We start from the raw sequence: 17,306 nt of genomic DNA, 5'->3' as shown, positions 1-17,306 counted from the left end.
GGAACTACCTTTTCCTCACCTATCACTGTGTTCATGGCTGAGGTCCCTGTAACAAAAGACAGATTAAAAAGACAAAGGCAAAAAATGTATTTAATATAAGTTTGTTGTGACATGGGGGCCTTCTGAAGAAACAGTTAAATGTATGTATTATCATGCTTAGGTGTAGGAAGAGTGAACAAACATGAAGAAATACAATTGGAGGACAAAAGGGTGTGATCTGCTGGTACTAAACTGGGAGGAACCTAGCGAGGTTGTATATCCTGATTTTTCTCTACGTCCCTGTGTCTTCAGAGGTAAGCATGTTTCCTTACCTCTGGGTATATGAAGTGTTCCTCTTGAATGAGAGTCTTATGATTTTCTTCAGAAGAGAAGGGCAGGAGAAGGTCAGAGAATGATCTTCCTAGGTTTTATGACCTGCTTCAGGGGAGAAGGATAAGAAGGATAAGGGAAGGATAAAGGAGGAAAATTCTGCTGTTTTCTCAAAAGCCAAGGTGCCACATTTTGGGACAGGATGTTCTGAACCCTATCGGTATGTACATACTAAACCTAGTCCTCAAGAGTACTTGCGGATTTCCACTTCTTGTCTCTTGTGCTTCTGCTACTGCCATCAGAAGCACAAGGCTAAGTTAACCCTCGGGTCCTGAGAGGAGAATGAGAAGGTGGGGCGCCGTGTTGCATGCCTGTAATCCCACTTACTTGGGAGGCTGAAGAGGGAAGATTGCTTGAACCCAGGAGTTCCAGATTAGCCTGGACAATATAGTGAGTCTAGAGAGAAGCGAGGGGAGAGGGGATAGAGGAGGGGAGGGGATGGGAGAGGGGAAAGGGGAGAGGGGAGAGGGAGAGAATTTTAAGAACAATGTTTTTTTTTTTTTTTTTAAAGTACAGGATTAAAAATTTAGAACAGAGCTTACTAAGGAACTTCAATCAAGCCTTATTAGAGTGGATCAGGAAATCCAACTGAGATTAGTTGAGTCAAGCTCTAAGCAGCGGACTCTCATTTAACACCCAGACTCATGAGCTATAAGAAGTGTAGCTTTAACCCATTGAGTTTTTTAAAAATTAATTTTAAATGTAATTTGTGTAGCATACATTGCATACATTTAAAGGGTTCCGTGAGTTTTGACAGTGTATACACTGGTGATCTCAAAACACTTGGCATTGTTAGTCTTTTAAATTTTAGCCATTCTAATGGGTAGGTAGGGGGATCTCATTGTAGTATTTTGCTTTGTTTGTTTGTTTGAGACAGGGTCTTGCTCTGTCACCCAGGCTGTGCGGTGGCAAGATCTCAGCACACTGCAACCTCTGCCTCCAGGGCTCAAGCCATCCTCCCACCTTATCCTCCCAAGTAACTGGGACTACAGGTTCTTGCCACCATGCCCAGATAACTTTTTTTCGTAGAAATGGGGTTTTGTCATGTTGCCCAGGCTGGACTCAAGCCCCTGGGCTCAAGCAATTCTGCCCACCTAGGCCCCCCAAAGTGCTGGGATTATAGGTGTTAGCCGCTGCACCCAGCCCTCTCTGTAATTTTAATTAATTTCATTGAGGACTAATGATGTTGAATGTCTTCGATTCATTTCCCTGAGGACTAAAGATGTATACCTTTACCTGTGCCCATTGGCCATTTGTTTATACTATTTTTGTGACTGTTGAAATCCTTTGCTTTTTTAAAAATTATCTTCCTGTTTTTGAATTATTAGAGTTCTTTATGGATTCTAGGTACAAGTTACTTGTTAGATATATGTGTTGTGAACTTTTTCTTCTATTCTGTGGCTTGCCAGTTTGATTTTTTCACAGCACTTATTGTTTTTTTTTTATGCGTTGTGCTTTTTGTGTCTTATATGCTATTGAGTTGTGAGGTGGTTTGTGACTCAGCATTAACTAACTGAGACAGAAATCTAATAGCTATTTCAAAACCAATGTTTCCAAAACTGGACTTCTGATAATCACCCTTCCACCCTCTCTCTAATCTGCTCCTCCAACAGGTATCCTCATCTCCGAAAGTATAATCCATTCTTTCAATTATCAGGCAAAAATCTTTATCCTCTTCTTCCTGCCCCACTCTTGATGTAATCGTCAGCAAATCCTGTTGGAACTCCCCGCAAAACACGCCCACCTCTTGACTGTCTCTCACCATCTCTACCACTGTCACCCTGCCGAGCTGCCTTGGTCTCTGCCTTGAGTTTTTCTAATCATCTCTGAACGGACATCCCTCTTTCTAACTTGTTGCATCACGATCTATTTTCAACATAGAAACTAGAATGATGCTTCTAAGATTTTAAGTCTAATCAGGACTCTCGTCTGCTCAAAATCTTCCCAGGGCTTTCCTTATCATTCAGTTTAAAACTCAAAATCCTTGCAATAACTCATTACACCCTGTACAGCCTCTCCCCCGCCTCCACTATCTCTGGTATCACTTATGACCACTCTCTTCAGCTGTCACACACTGCTCATGCCCTCCTGGACTTCTTGCTGTCCCTCCAATATTCTAAGCAAGCATCTTCTCAAGGCCTTTTCATCTGATGCTTTCTGTATCTGCAATCTGATGCTCTCTGTATTCCTCCCACGTAGTCATGTCCGCAAATTCCTTCATTTTCCTCAGGTCTCTACTTTCCACTTTGACATCTGACATTCCATGTTTTATTATTATTTTTACCTACCACCTGATTTTTATACAGTTGTTTGATATTTGTTTCTCTTTGCCTCTTTTGCTTGTATCTTGCCAAATCTTTAGAATATAAGCCTCCCCAGGGCAGAGATGTTACTTTGTTATTGGTGCATCCTCTGGACTTGAAAATTATAAGCTCTTCCAGAGTACGTGGAGTATTAACCTGTATATAATAAATGACTTAGTTTTCTAGGTTTAAAATCAAATTTATAATTTTTGATAAATAGAAAAAGTCTGAATATTCTCTACACATGGAGAATATATTTAAAATGTTGATGTTCTTAGCTTGGCACAGTGGCTTACATTTGTAATCCCAGCACTTCGAGTGACTGTGCCAGAGGATCCCTTGAGGCCAGGAGTTCGAGACCAGCCTGAGCCACATAGTGAGACCCTCCCATCTTTATTTTTAAAATATTATAAATAAATAAAATGCTGATGTTCTTAAATAGTCCACTTACCTTCTAACACTTATCCTATCTTTCTGCTATTGTTTACACCTGAACTTCTCAAAAGTTGCCTATATGCATGGTTTCCAATTAATTAATCAACTGAAAGTCTCCTCTCGCCATGAGGGTCAAGGAATTTCCCAAGGTTGAGGACAAGGGTCAAGATTACAGTAGGCTGGTGTAGTGAGTTGGAATCACTTCTTTTAAGTTTACTCAAAATAAAGTGGACTGGCTAAAAGAAAGGAAGATGGAATAGCTTTGTCAAATTTCTCTTCTGCTGAATTTCTCATGTTTGCTCTAGATAGTTTTTATTTTGTGCTTGGGTGAATCTGCTGTTTCCTTCTTCAACTTCAGAGTTTGTTTTTCTTTTTGTAGGTGCTCTTATCCTAATGATGTTTTTAATATCTCATGTCTTGGTTTTGTTTCCAAGAGGTGCAGTTTGTCACTAAGGTCCTGAGATGGTCCATACTCTAAGCTTTGTGTCTACTGTAGGGGCAAAGCAAAGAAAACTTCCCCCTTGTTTTCTGAAGAGTCATTAAAAATCAACTGACAAAAGGTAGATTATAGGGAAAAAAATCCATACACATTTATTAATGTGGGAGGCATGGGGAGGAAATCACAGAGTAATTATTCCATCTCCCCAGTGGGGTACTGAAGCTTACATGCCCTTTTCCTTGTGGGAGGGAAGATGTGAGATGAAGACAATTCTTCTGAGGGGCAGTAACTGATTGTTCAGGAGAATGATTGGGCCAGGGACACAGAAATGAACTTGTGAATGATTCTTTTTGGAATTTGAATGAACTTGAGAGGCAGGAATTATCTTGTGAAAAAGTCTATTGAGCTGCGATTGCATTTTTCAGTCTTCTTTTTTGAAAGAGACAATGAGATTTCAGGGAGGGGAGATATCTTAGTCTGTTTGTGTTGCTATAAGGAAATACTTGAGGCTGGGTAATTTGTAGTGAAAACAAGTACATTTGGCTCACGGTTTTGCAGGCTGTAGAAAAAGCCTGGTGCCAGTGTCTGCTCCTGGTGAGGACCTCAGGAAGCTTCCACTCATGGCAGAAGGGAAGGGGAGCTGGCATCCCATGGTGGGAAGAAGGAAGCAAGAAAGAGAGAGACAGGAAGAGTTGGGGAGTTCTCATGGGAACTAAGAGGAAGAACTCACTCATTATTGTGAGGATGGCACCAAGCTGTTCATGAAGGATCCACCCCAGATCCAAACACTTCCCACTGGGCCCCACCTCTAACATTGGTGATCAAGTTTCAACATGAGATTTGGAGGGGACAGATATCCAAACCATATCAGGATAGAGGGCAGCTACCATTTTGATAAGAAGCTTTACTGGTCAGATAAGGAAATTCCAGAGAGAACTGCTCCCTGTGCTTGGCAGGGAAAGGAACAAGACAAAGTTAGAAAAGCCTTGGTCCTGAGGCCTTTCAATTTTCAAAAGCACTCAGCATGCTCAAGAGCCATCCTTTCATCTTCTGCACCGCAACCCTACTTAGCTCCCCTCCAGGCAACTGGGAGGACACACATTGATTTCCAGGAGTGTCAGCTAACGAACACAGAAAGAGACCCTAATGTCTGTTGGATTGGAGGATGAACATAATAATGAACCAATGATCTCACACTGACAGGAGTCTACAGAAAGAGTGGGCCTCAGGCTCCACACCTCTGTGACGCTTTTGCCTCCACTCTCTTCTGAGTGTTGGTCTCATCCTCAGGTTGGCATCAAGAGGGGTTGTAGTTTTAGGCATCATATTTGGACATAACCATATCCAGAGGAAGAAGGGCCATTCCCTTCCAAACTTCCATGTCTCTTTCTAAGAAGTGGAGAAACATTTCCCACATGCCTTCCCCGCCCCTGTCCCCAAGCAGATTTCACATTTTGCGTCAACAGACAGAAGTGTACCATCTACCTACCCAGTCTTAAACTTGCAAGGGGTCTGGAACCTCCATGATTGCCTTAGGCTTCTCAGGGTCTCACTCGGGAAATCACATTGGGGTCATCTTACTCTGTCACACAGAGGGGTGCATAACTGAATAAAAATAAGGTTTTGTTCAGATGGAAGAAGATGGAGGTTAGAGTAGAAGCAGATACAACTAACTGTACCTGGTACAGATGCCCATCCAGACCCTACCACATTTTCTACATAAATGGAAAGTAAAAGTGGAAGTGGCACCATAAAGAGGTCAGTTGACGGTTGGCTTGAATCCATCAGGAGGAGGACACACTAGGTTAGAAGTGAAAATAATCTGTTTCTGCAAGTTTGGAATATGGCAACTCAAAATCATCCATGTAAAAGTACCAAAAAAATCTTACTTTGTGTACAAAGATTAAAATGATATTAATCTGGGCTGGGCATGGTGGCTCACGCCTGTAATCCTAGCACTTTGGGAGGCTGAGGTGGATCGCTTGAGGTCAGGAGTTCTAGACCAGCCTGGCTAATGTGGTGAAACCCCGTCTCTACTAAAAATACAAAAAATTAGCCGGGGGTGGTGACGTGTGCCTGTAGTCCCAGCTACTGGTGAGGCTGAGGCACGAGAATCTCTTGAACTCAGGAGGTGGACATTGCAGTGAGCGGAGATCACACCATTGCACTCCAGTCTGGGCAATGGACTGAGACGCTGTCTCAAAAAAAAAAAAAAAGGGAGGCAGCGCCAAGAGGGTTGAGAGGAGGCAACACTGGAATGCAGCTCCCAGCAAATGAGACCCAGAGGGCTGGAGGACTTGATGATTCCAAATGAGGTTCTGGGTCCATTTCGGGGGGACTGGGAGGACTCTGAAAACAGCCCAGAGAAGGAGCCAAAGCAGGGCAAGGGCTGCCTAGGGAGAAGGAACCAAGATAGGGCAGGGCACGTCCCCACTTGGAACATGTAGCTGGTTCGGAGGGTTGGGGGACTTCACCCCCTTGTGCTCCAATTGAGATCCTGTGCTTACCTGATCCCTCCTGCAACCCACAGTCCATGAGAGCCCCACCAGACTGAGTGGCGCCATGGTTGTTGTTGCAAATCTGAGTGACAGCTCCTGCCTGGTGCCATAAATTGTCAGTGGGACTTAGGCGGAAGTTTGGACTAATGCCAGCAGGATGGAACAACCTGTCTGACAAAAAGAGGCAGAGTTGAAAGCAGGGAAACAGGTCATAGGGCCTGGCAGGCTCCACCCCCCACGAAACTCAAACTGAAGCTGGTGCACCAGAGAGCTTGGCAATGAATACACCAGTTTGACCTCAACCAGGAAGATTGCGCTCAGGGAAGGAGAGTCCCCGCTGGGAAGGCGGGGCTAATCTCACCTGCAAACAAACTCCGGGGGAAGACCACCCACCCAGCAACCTGACTGAATCTGAGGCAGCCCAGCAGCGCCTCTACAGGCCAAAAAAGACATAGCTCCAACTGCAACAGAAAGGACATTGACTCAGATTTCTCCCAAAATCACCAACTTCAAAGATCAAAGGGAGATAAATCCACGAAGATGGGGGAAAAAAAAACAACACAAAAAGGATGAAACCTTCAATGACCAGAACATCTCTTCCCCTCCCAGGGATCACAACACCTCACCATCAAGGGAAAAAACAAGACAGAAAATGAATGTGATGAATTGACAGAAGCAGGCTTCAGAAAGTAGATAACAAAATTCTCTGAGTTAAAAGACCATGTTCTAACCCAATGCAAAGAAACTAAGAACCTTGAAAAAAGGCTAGACAAAATGCTAACTAGAATAACCAGCTTAGAGAAGAACATACATGACTGGTTGGAACTGAAAAACACAGCACGAGAACTTCACAAGGCATGCACAAGTTTCAACAGCCAAATCGATCAAGCAGAAGAAAGGATATCAGAGACAGAAGATCAACTCAATGAAATAAAATGAGAAGGCAAGATTAGAGAAAAAAGAGTGAAAAGAAATGAACAAAACCTCCAAGAACTATGGGATTATGTGAAAAGACCTAATCTATGCTTGATCGGTGTACCTGAGTGTGACAAGGAGAATGAATCCAAGTTGGAAAACACTCTTCAGGATATTATCCAAGGGAACTTCTCCAACCTAACAAGGCAGGCCAACATTAAAATCCAGGAAATACAGAGAACACCACAAAGATATTCCTCAAGAAGAGCAACCCCAAGGCACATAATCATCAGATTCACCAGGGTGAAAATGAAGGAGAAAATCCTAGGGGCAGCCAGAGAGAAAGGTCAAGTCACCTGCAAAGGAAAGACCAACTCTCAGACTCACAGTGCATCTCCTGGCAGAAACTGTACAAACTAGAAGGGAGTGGGGGCCAATATTCAACATCCTTAAAGAAAAGAACTTTCAAACAAGTATTGCATATTCAGCCAAACTAAGCTTCATAAGTGAAGGAGAAATAAAATCCTTTACCAACAAGCAATTGCTGAGAGATTTCGTCACTACAAGACCTGCCTCAGAAGAGCTCCTGAAGGAAGTACTAAACATGGAAAGGAACAACCAGTACCAGCCACTGCAAAAACATACTAAATAGTAAAGAACAACGACACATTGAAGAAACCATGTCAACTAATGGGCAAAACAACCAGCCAGTAACAAAATGTTAGGGTCAAATTCAAACATGATAATATTAACGTTGAATGTAAATGGCCTAAATGCCCCCAATCAAAAGACACAGACTGGCAAACTGGATAAAAAGTCCAGACCTAATGGTGTGCTGTATTCAGGAGACACATCTCACGTGCAAAGACTCACATAGACTCAAAATAAAGGGATGGAAGAAGATCTACCAAGCAAATGGAGAGAGAAAAAAAGCAAAGGTAGTAATCCTAGTCTCTAATAAAATGGACTTTAAACCAACAAATATCAAAAGAGACAAAGAAGGGCATTACATAATGGTAAAAGGATCAATGCAACAAGGAGAGCTAACTGTCCTAAATATGTATGCACCCAATGCAGGAGCACCCAGATACATAAAGCAAGCTCTTAACGACCTACAAGGAGACTTAGAATCCTGCACAATAATAGTGGGAGACTTTAACACTCCATTGACAATATTAGACAGATCAGCAAGACAGAAAGTTAACAAGGATATCCAGGACTTGAATACAGATCTGGACCAAGTGGACCTAATAACCATTTATGGAACACTCCACCCCAAATCCACAGAATACACATTCTTCTCAGCACCACATCACACTTACTCTAAAATTGACTACACAATTGGAAGTAAATCACTCCTCAGCAAATGCAAAAGAATGGAAATCATAACAAACAGTCTCTCAGACCACAGTGCAATCAAATTAGAGCTCAGGATTAAGAAAAGCATTCAAAACTGCACAATTACATGGAAACTGAACAACTTGCTCCTGCATGATGAATGGATGAACAATGAAATAAAGGCAGGAATAAAAATGTTCTTCAAAACCAATGAGAATGAAGACACAACGTACCAGAATCTATGGGACACATTTAAAGCAGTGTCTAGAGGGAAATTTATAGCACTAAATGCCCATATGAGAAACAAGGATAGATCTAAAATTGACGTCCTATCGTCAAAATTGAAAGAGCTAGAGGAGCGAAATCAAAAAAACTCAAAAGCAAGCAGAAGACAGGAAATAACTAAGATCAGAGCAGAACTGAAGGAGATAGAGACACAAAAAACCCTTCAAAAAATCAGTAAATCCAGGAGCTGGTTTTTTGAAAAGATCAACAAAATAGACAGACCACTAGCTAGACTAATAGAAAAGAGAAAAGAATCGAATAGATGCAATAAAAAATGATAAAGGGGAGATCACCACCGATTCCTCGGAAATACAAACTACCATCAGAGATTACTACAAACAGCTCTATGCACATAAACCAGTAAATGTGGAAGAAATGAATAAATTCCTCAACACTTGAATACTCCCAAGACTAAGCCAGGAAGAAGCTGAAACCCAGAATAGACCAGTAACAAGGTCTGACATTAAGGCAGCAATTAATAGCCTACCAACCAAAAAAAGTCCAGGTCCAGATGGGTTCACAGCCAAATTCTACCAGATGTACAAAGAGGAGCTTGTACCATTCCTGTTGAAGCTATTCCAAACAATACAAAAGGAGAGAATCCTCCCTAACTCTTTCTATGAGACCAAACATCATCCTGATACCAAAACCTGGCAGAGACACAACTAAAAAAGAAAACTACAAGCCAATATCCATGATGAACATTGTTACAAAAATCTTCAATAAAATACTGGCAAACCAAATCCAACAACACATCAAAAAGCTTATCCACCACATGCAAGTAGGCTTCATCCAGGGGATGCAAGTTTGGTTCAACATAAACAAATCTATAAACATAATCCACCACATAAACAGAATCAAAGACAAAAAACACATGATTATCTCAATAGATACAGAGAAGGCCTTCGATAAAATTCAACAGCCCTTTATGCTAAAACTCTTGATAACTAGGTATCGATGGAATGTACCTCAAAATAATAAAAGCTATTTATGACAAACCCACAGCCAATATCATACTAAATGGGAAACAAATAGAAGCATTCCCTTTAAAAACTGGCACTAGACAAGGATGCCCTCTTTTACCACTCCTATTCAATATAATATTGGAAGTTCTAGCCAGAGTAATTAGGCAAGAAAAAGAAATAAAGGGCATTCAATTATGAAAAGAAGAAGTCAAATTGTCCCTATTTGCAGATGACATGATCATATATTTAGAAGGCCCCCCTCGTCTCAGCCCAAAACCTCCTTAAGCTGATAAGCAACTTCAGCAGAGTCTCAGGATACACAATCAATGTGCAGAAATCACAAGCATTCCTATACACCAACAACAGACAAAGAGAGAGCCAAATCATGAACGAACTCCCATTTACAATTGCTACAAAGAGAATAAAATACCTAGGAATAAAACTAACAAAGCATGTAAAAGATCTCTTCAAGGAGAACTACAAACCACTGCTCAAGGAAATATGAGAGGACACAAACTGATGGAAAAACATTCCATGCTCATGGTTAGAAAGAATCAATATCATGAAAATGGCCATACTGCCCAAAGTAATTTATAGATTCAATGCTATCTCCATCAAGCTACCATTGACCTTCACAGAACTAGAAAAAGACACCTTAAACTTCATATGGAACCAAAAGTGAGCCTGCATAGCTGAGACAATCATAAGCAAAAAGAACAAAGCTAGAGGTATCACACTACCTGACTTCAAACTATACTACGAGGCTACAGTAATCAAAACAGCATGGTACTGGTATCAAAACAGAGATACAGACCAATGGAACAGAACAGCGGTCTCAGAAACAATGCCACACATCTACAACCATCTGATGTTTGACAAACCTGACAAAAACAAACAATGGGGAAAGGATTCCCTGTTTAATAAATGGTGTTGGGAAAACTAGCCAGCCATATGCAGGAAGCTGAAACTGGACCCCTTCCTTAACCTTATACAAAAATTAACTCCAGATGGATTAAATATTTAAACATAAGACCTAACACCATAAAAACCCTAGAAGAAAACCTAGGCAACACCATCCAGGGCATAGGTATAGGCAAGGACTTCATGACTAAAACACCACAAGCAATGGCAACAAAAGCCAAAATAGACAAATGGGATCTAATTAAACTTAGGAGCTTCTGCACAGCAAAAGAAATAATCATTAGAGTGAACCAGCAACCAACAGAATGGGAAAAAGTTTTTGCAATCTACCCATCTGAACAAAGGGCTAATATCCAGAATCTACAAAGAACTAAAGCAGATTTACAAGAAAAAACAAGCAAACCCATTCAAAAGTGGGCGAAGGATATGAACAGACACTTTTCAAAAGAAGACATATATGAGGCTAACAACCATATGAAAAAATGCTCATCGTCATTGGTCATTAGAGAAACGCAAATCAAAAACCACACTGAGATACCATCTCACGCTGGTTAGAATGGCAATCATTAAAAAATCTGGAGACAACAGATGCTGGAGAGGATGTAGAGAAAAAGGAATACTTTTACACTGTTGGTGGGAGTGTAAATTAGTTCAACCATTACAGAAGACAGTGTGGCAGTTCCTCAAGGATCTAGAAATAGAAATTCCATTTGACCCAGCAATCCCATTACTGGGTCAAATAGAAATTCCATTTGACCCAGCAATCCCACTACTGGGTATATACCCTAAGGATTAGAAATCATTCTATTATAAAGACACATTCACATGTATGTTTGTTGCAGCACTGTTTACAATAGCAAAGACATGGAACCAACCCAAATGCCCATCAATGATAGACTGGACAAAGAAAATGTGGCACATATACACCATGGAATACTATGCTACCATAAAAAATGACGAGTTTGTGTCCTTTCTAGAGACATGAATGAATCTAGAAATCATCATTCTCAGCAAACTGACACAAGAACAGAAAACTAAACATCGCATGTTTTCACTCATAGGCAGGGGATGAACAATGAGAACACTTGGGCAAAGGGAAGAGGACAACACTCACTGGGCTAGATGGGGGAGTGGAGGGGAGGGACGGGAGGGATTTGGGGGGATGGAGACAGCAAACCACCATGGCATGTATGTGCCTATGCAACAATCCTGCAGGGTGCTGGATGTGCACATGTACATCAGAGCCCAAAATACAAATAAAAAAAAGTTAATGCACCAGGTTAAAACAAATAAATTATCGAGTCATGTAATTTTAAAGCCGATAGGCAGAGTGAATATTGTAATCTTTGTTTACACTTTTATTTTACTTAATCTAATTTTATTTATTTATTTATTTGAGACAGAGTTTCGCTCTTGTTGCCCAGGCTAGAGTGCAATGGCGCGATCTCAGCTCACCACAACCCCTCCCGGGTTGAAGCGATTTTCCTTCCTCAGCCTCCCGAGTAGCTGAGATTACAGGCACATGCCACCACTATGTCCAGCTACTTTTTGTATTTTTAGTAGAGACGGGGTTTCACCGTGTTAGCCAGGATGGACTTGCTCTCCTGACGTCGTGATCCACCCACCTCGGCCTCTCAAAGTGCTGGGATTATAGGCATGAGCCACCGTGCCTGGCCTTGTTTACCCTTTTATAACATGATCCTTTTAGCTGGTAAACAGATAAACCAACCTGGCTTTGCAAGATTCAATAAACCATTGCTGATGTTTGCATATTATGAGACTCTTGTGAATGATTTTAGTTACTATGATGCTATTGTTTTAGCATTCATGGTCATTATTATGTAAAATATTTTTACAACTTGTAACAATGTCAGATGTTCACAAACTAGGGATGCAAGTGTTTACACTGAAAAATGTGCCCCCAAATCAATAGTGTTTGAAGGGAAGTTATATGTGATAAGATACTGGGAAGGAAGGAAACCAAATTCTATGAAACATGGTGCAGTTAATACGGGAGACAGCACTCCATGAAATATTAGATGTAATGCTGGGAATAGAAAAAACAGCTTTAAAGCAAAAAATATGTTACAACTTGTAAAAGTGCTCTGAGAATACATCTGTCTTATTTTATATTTATTCCCTTGAGAAAATCATTCTTGAATTATGCAAGTTCGAATTATACAAGGTCTGGCAAGACACATCTTTTGTATGAAATAAGACCTCCCCACATTTTTATAACCACAAGTAATCTAACTTTAAAAAAAAAGTCAGTGCTGCTCTGCACTTAAATAAACAACTTCCAGATTGTCTTTTTAATAGGAAAACTGCATTTTTAGATTATATAATCCATCAGTCTAAATTGCTTAGAAAGTGCCTAGCAAAGTCCTCTGTGCATAGAGGTGTAAAGGAAATGTTTCTTAATGATAAGAATCAGATAGTTAATATTTCGAAAGCATTTTGTTCAGACAAGTGGAGAGCTAAATTAATTTTCTTGAACTGTTTAGGAGAATGCACGGTTATTAATCTAATTCAGCTTCTTCTTAGTGCAAAACCCACAGGAATGTTACCGTGTAACAGTCAGCTGTCCACATGATTTATGCTATTTATTATTTTTAAAAGGAGGAGTGTTTTGCATTTCTTTTTATTTCCATGTGATAACCTCGGCAGAGTGAAATCTCATTTCTAGTTTCCACCGTGCAATAAAAACAGGTTTGGCTTTTCAAGTTCAGTCGTGTGATTTGTGTGTGTAGTTTCAATTTGTGATGTGTCAGCCAGTGAACAGCTGATTTAATAACAGTTAAGAACCTCTACTATGTAGGAATGACTGAAGCGATGTTTCTTTAGATCAATAGTATTGCCTGGTTTTAGTGAGGAAATAAATCATTTTGCCACATGGTTGCCAAAATGTGAGAGGTTTTTGGATCGATGACATAAACCTATGTTATCTTTGGAGAGACTATGAGACCTTAGTTCATCAATCAAATCAACTTTAATTAAATCTAATTTAATGGACTACTGCCTAATAAAAAGAACACTTGAAAGAAAGTCATAGTTGAAGTGCACAGGGCTTTTCTTTTCCTACAAAGTAGTGAATCCACTAAGAAGAAGGCAGCACCTCAGTGGAGCTGCCTGCAGGCTCTTCCTGCTGATGAATTTCTGAGAGTGGCTTCCCTTCTGATATTCTTGCTCAGAATGAGAAGGTAGGACCTGAGTTTTACCTTTTAATGTGAGCAAAAGAAGCTGCAGGCTATGTGGGCAGGAATGAATGGATCTCTAACTAGGTTTGGGGTGTTGAAAAACAGGGATCATCAAGAAACCACCCCCCTTTACCTCTACTCTTTCACATTTTTTTTTGTGGTAAATATTTATTTTAGCCATTTTGAAGCACGCAGTATAGTGGTATTAATTATATTCACAGAGTTATGCAACTGTCACCACCATCTAGTTCCAAAACGTTTCTATCACCCCCAACAGAGACGATGTTCTTTAAAGAATAACCCCTCATTTTCTTCTCCCTCAGCCCCTGGTAACTTTCTTCTTTTTTCCTTCTTCTTCTTCCTCTCCCTCCGCCCTCCTCACACCGCCCCCCCGCCTTCCTCCACTTCCTTCTCCTCCTTTTTCTTCTTCCTTTCTTTGACAAGGTGTCACCAGCCTATGCTGGAGTGCAGTGACACATAGCCCATTGCAGCCTTGACTTCCTGGGTTCAGGTGATCCTCCCATCTCAGCCTCCTGGTTAACTGGGACTACAGGCACTCACTGCCATGCCTGGCTAATTGTTTGCATTTTTTTGTTGTTGTTGTTGAAAGAATCTTGCTATATTTCTCAGGCTGATCTCAAACTCTTGGGCTCAAGCAATCCACCTGCCTTGGCCTCTCAAACTGCTGGGTTTATAGAAGTTGGCCACTGAGCCCAGCCACCCCTGGTAACTTTTTTTTTGTTTTGGTTTGGTTTTGAGACAGAGTCTTGCTCTGTCACCCAAAGCTGGAGTGCTGTGGCATGATCTTGGCTGACTACAACCTCTGTACCCTGGGTTCAAGCAATTCTTATGCCTCAGCCTCCTGAGTAGCTGGTACTAGGAGGTGTGCACCATCATGACTGGGTAATTTTTGGATTTTTTATAGAGATGGCACTTCGCGACGTTGGCCGGGCTGGTCTTCAACTCATGTCCTCAAGTAGGCCACCCACCTCAGCCTCCCAAAGTGCTGGGATTACAGGAATGAGCGGCTGCACCCACCCCTGGTATCTTCTTATCTATTTTCTGTCTCTTTGAGATTTCCTGTTCAAAGGAAAAGATACCTCATATAAGTGGAATCATACAATATTTGCTCTTTCGTAACTGACTTATTTCACATAGCATAGTATTTTCAGGGTTCATCCACGACGTAGCATGTTTCAGAACTTTCTTCCTTTTAAAGCTTGTTCCTGGGAAACCAACCCATGGCAGCAGTATGACAGTCGTATGACACAGGGGTATGAGAGTAGGAGCGAGGGCAGATGTGGTCTGCAGGTCATGGGGAAGATGGCCTTGAGGTAGTGATGTTTGAACAAAGCTCTGAAGATGAATTGGTTCATGGTTCCACAGGCTGTACAGGAAGCATAGTGGCTTCTGCTTCCGAGGAGGCCTCAGGAAGCTTCCAATCACAACAGAAGGCAAAGAGGGAGCAAGACACTTCTCATGGCTGGAGCAGGAAGAAGGGAGAAAGAGATTACCTAGGTAAAGAGGAGAATGGGGCCGGGTGCAGTGACTCACACCTGTAATCCCAGCACTTTGGGAGGCCGAGGCGGGTGGATCATGAGGCCAGGTGTTCGAGACCAGCCTGGCCAACATAGTGAAACCCTGTCTGTACTAAAAATACAAAAAATTAGTCGAGTGTGGTGGCGGGCACCTGTAATCCCAGCTACTTGGGAAGCTGAGGCAGGAGAATTGCTTGAACCTAGGAGGGGGAGGTTGCAGTGAGTCAAGATCTCGCCACTGCACTCCAGCCCCGGGAACAGTGTGAGACTCTGTCTCAAAAAAAAAAAAAAAAAAAAAAAAGAAGAGAGAAGGGATGGTTTTCCAGGTTGAAGGAAGAGCAAAAGGAAAACCTGAGGCAAAAAGAAGTATGGGGCCTTTAAAGACCTGGCTGCTGGCCGGGTGCACTGGCTCACGCCTGTAATCCCAGCACTTTGGGAGGCCAAGGTGGGAGGATCCTTTGAAATCAGGAGTTCAAGCCCAGCCTAGCCAACATGGTAAAACCCTGTCTCTACCAAAAATACAAAATTAATCGGGTGTGGTGGTGCACACCTGTAATCTCAGCTAGTCGCAAGGCTGAGGCAGGAGAATTGCTTGAACCTGGGAGGTAGAGGTTGCAGTGAGCCAAGATCTTGCCACTGCACTCCAGCCTGGGTGATAGAGCAAGACTCCATCTCTAAATAAATAAATAAAAATAAAGGCCTGGCTACAGAACAAAGTGCCAGGAATGGGTGGCCTGGGGAAGGTGCTAGATCACGCAAAGCTCTTCTAAGGCCACATTAAAGATAGTGGATTGGAGAGGAGTGTGTGTGTGCGTGTGTGTGTGTGTGTGCACGCACATGTGTGCACGTGCGCATGTAGGCGCACATGTGTGTGACAGAGAGCATCGTGTGTGTTTTGAAAAGTCATTCTGGCTGATGAGTTAGGGGTTAGAAGGGAAAAATAGCTGGGATGTCAGAAAACTGAGTCTGGTCAAGAGATGCTGTTTCTTGGACTTGTGTCATTGCTGCTGACGTGTGGAAACTGGATGGTTCCATGAGAGGCTGCAGAGAGAAAATTACTTAAGATAGCCAATTTTGTGTTACATGTATTTTACCACAACTTAAAAAAGTCATCAGGCCACGGTGATTGGATATGGGCAGAAAGGACAGGAGTGACGAGGATTTTGGGGCTGGAAAAAATGGATAAATAGTTTCTTGGAGGAGCACAAAGTTTGTGTGGGTCCATGAGTTCAGTTCTGGACAGTCTGACGTGTGGATGCTATTTATGGAAGTGGATATATAGATCTTGGCCTGAAGGAGACGTATGACCATCAGGTCCATGCTGAATCCTAGTCATCAGGCTGGAGCTCAGATGCAGGTCTTAATGCTTGGGAGGAAGTGGCAAGACTAATGCAGGGTTCCAGGCATAAACAATCTTGTTAGGCAGAGAAGGCTCCTATTAACGTAACTGAGTTTGGGAATAATAAATGCTATCAGAATTGGCAAATGAAGTCAAGGGCAGAAACAATGTTTCCCAATTGCAGGCTTGGGCCCTAAAAGATCCCATGATCTCCTCATCTTGGTTTTATTCCTGCTTTACAGGAATCTAAAACATTCCTGGAAATGGAGAGTCCTGAGATGATGGAGCTCATAATGAAAAGAGCTCAGATTCCTGAGTCACCACGGGGACACGAGGCACCAAGGAGAAAACACATACACCTTAATAAGTTTGGGGTGAGAGAGAAATAAACTTTAAGTATGTTAAGCTTCTGTGATTACAAGGTAATATAGTATGGGAGACAGAAAAAGGGCCCACCCTCCCCTGATACCCATTAAAGATGTCCAAATCCTCATTTCTGGAACGTGTGAATATGTTAAGTTACATGACAGTAGCAGTCACATGGCAGATCAAATTAAGGTTTGTATTTGTCTGTTCTTATACTGCTATAAAGAAATACCTGAGACTGGGTAATTTATAATGAAAAGATGATTAATTGGCTTATGGTTTTGCAGGCTGTACAGGAAGCATAGTGGCTTCTGCTTCTGGGGAGGCTTCCGGAAGTTTCCAATCATGTTAAAAGATAAAGGGGAAGTGAAGTACTTCACATGACTGGAACAGGAGGG

At 41.9% G+C, this 17,306-nt stretch overlaps 1 long non-coding RNA gene across 2 annotated transcripts in view; it reads left to right on the top strand.

Moving 5' to 3' along the window:
• The window catches only part of LOC116561743, a 119,887-nt gene that overhangs the window by 102,539 nt on the left and 42 nt on the right, over window positions 1-17,306 (top strand). For both annotated transcript variants that reach the window (XR_004273581.1, XR_004273580.1), the window contains 2 exons: window positions 161-293; window positions 16,785-17,306. The exon at window positions 16,785-17,306 is cut by the window's right edge and continues 42 nt beyond it. This is a non-coding gene — a long non-coding RNA (uncharacterized LOC116561743). The remainder of the gene's footprint in view (window positions 1-160; window positions 294-16,784) is intronic.

The sequence above is a fragment of the Sapajus apella genome, unplaced genomic scaffold (genome assembly GCF_009761245.1).
Source record: "Sapajus apella isolate SASKATOON/1434 unplaced genomic scaffold, GSC_monkey_1.0 scaffold30, whole genome shotgun sequence".
NCBI classification, from domain to species: domain Eukaryota; kingdom Metazoa; phylum Chordata; class Mammalia; order Primates; family Cebidae; genus Sapajus; species Sapajus apella.
The sequence above is the reverse complement of the archived record's forward strand: the minus strand, read 5'-3'. Positions and strand labels throughout refer to the sequence as shown.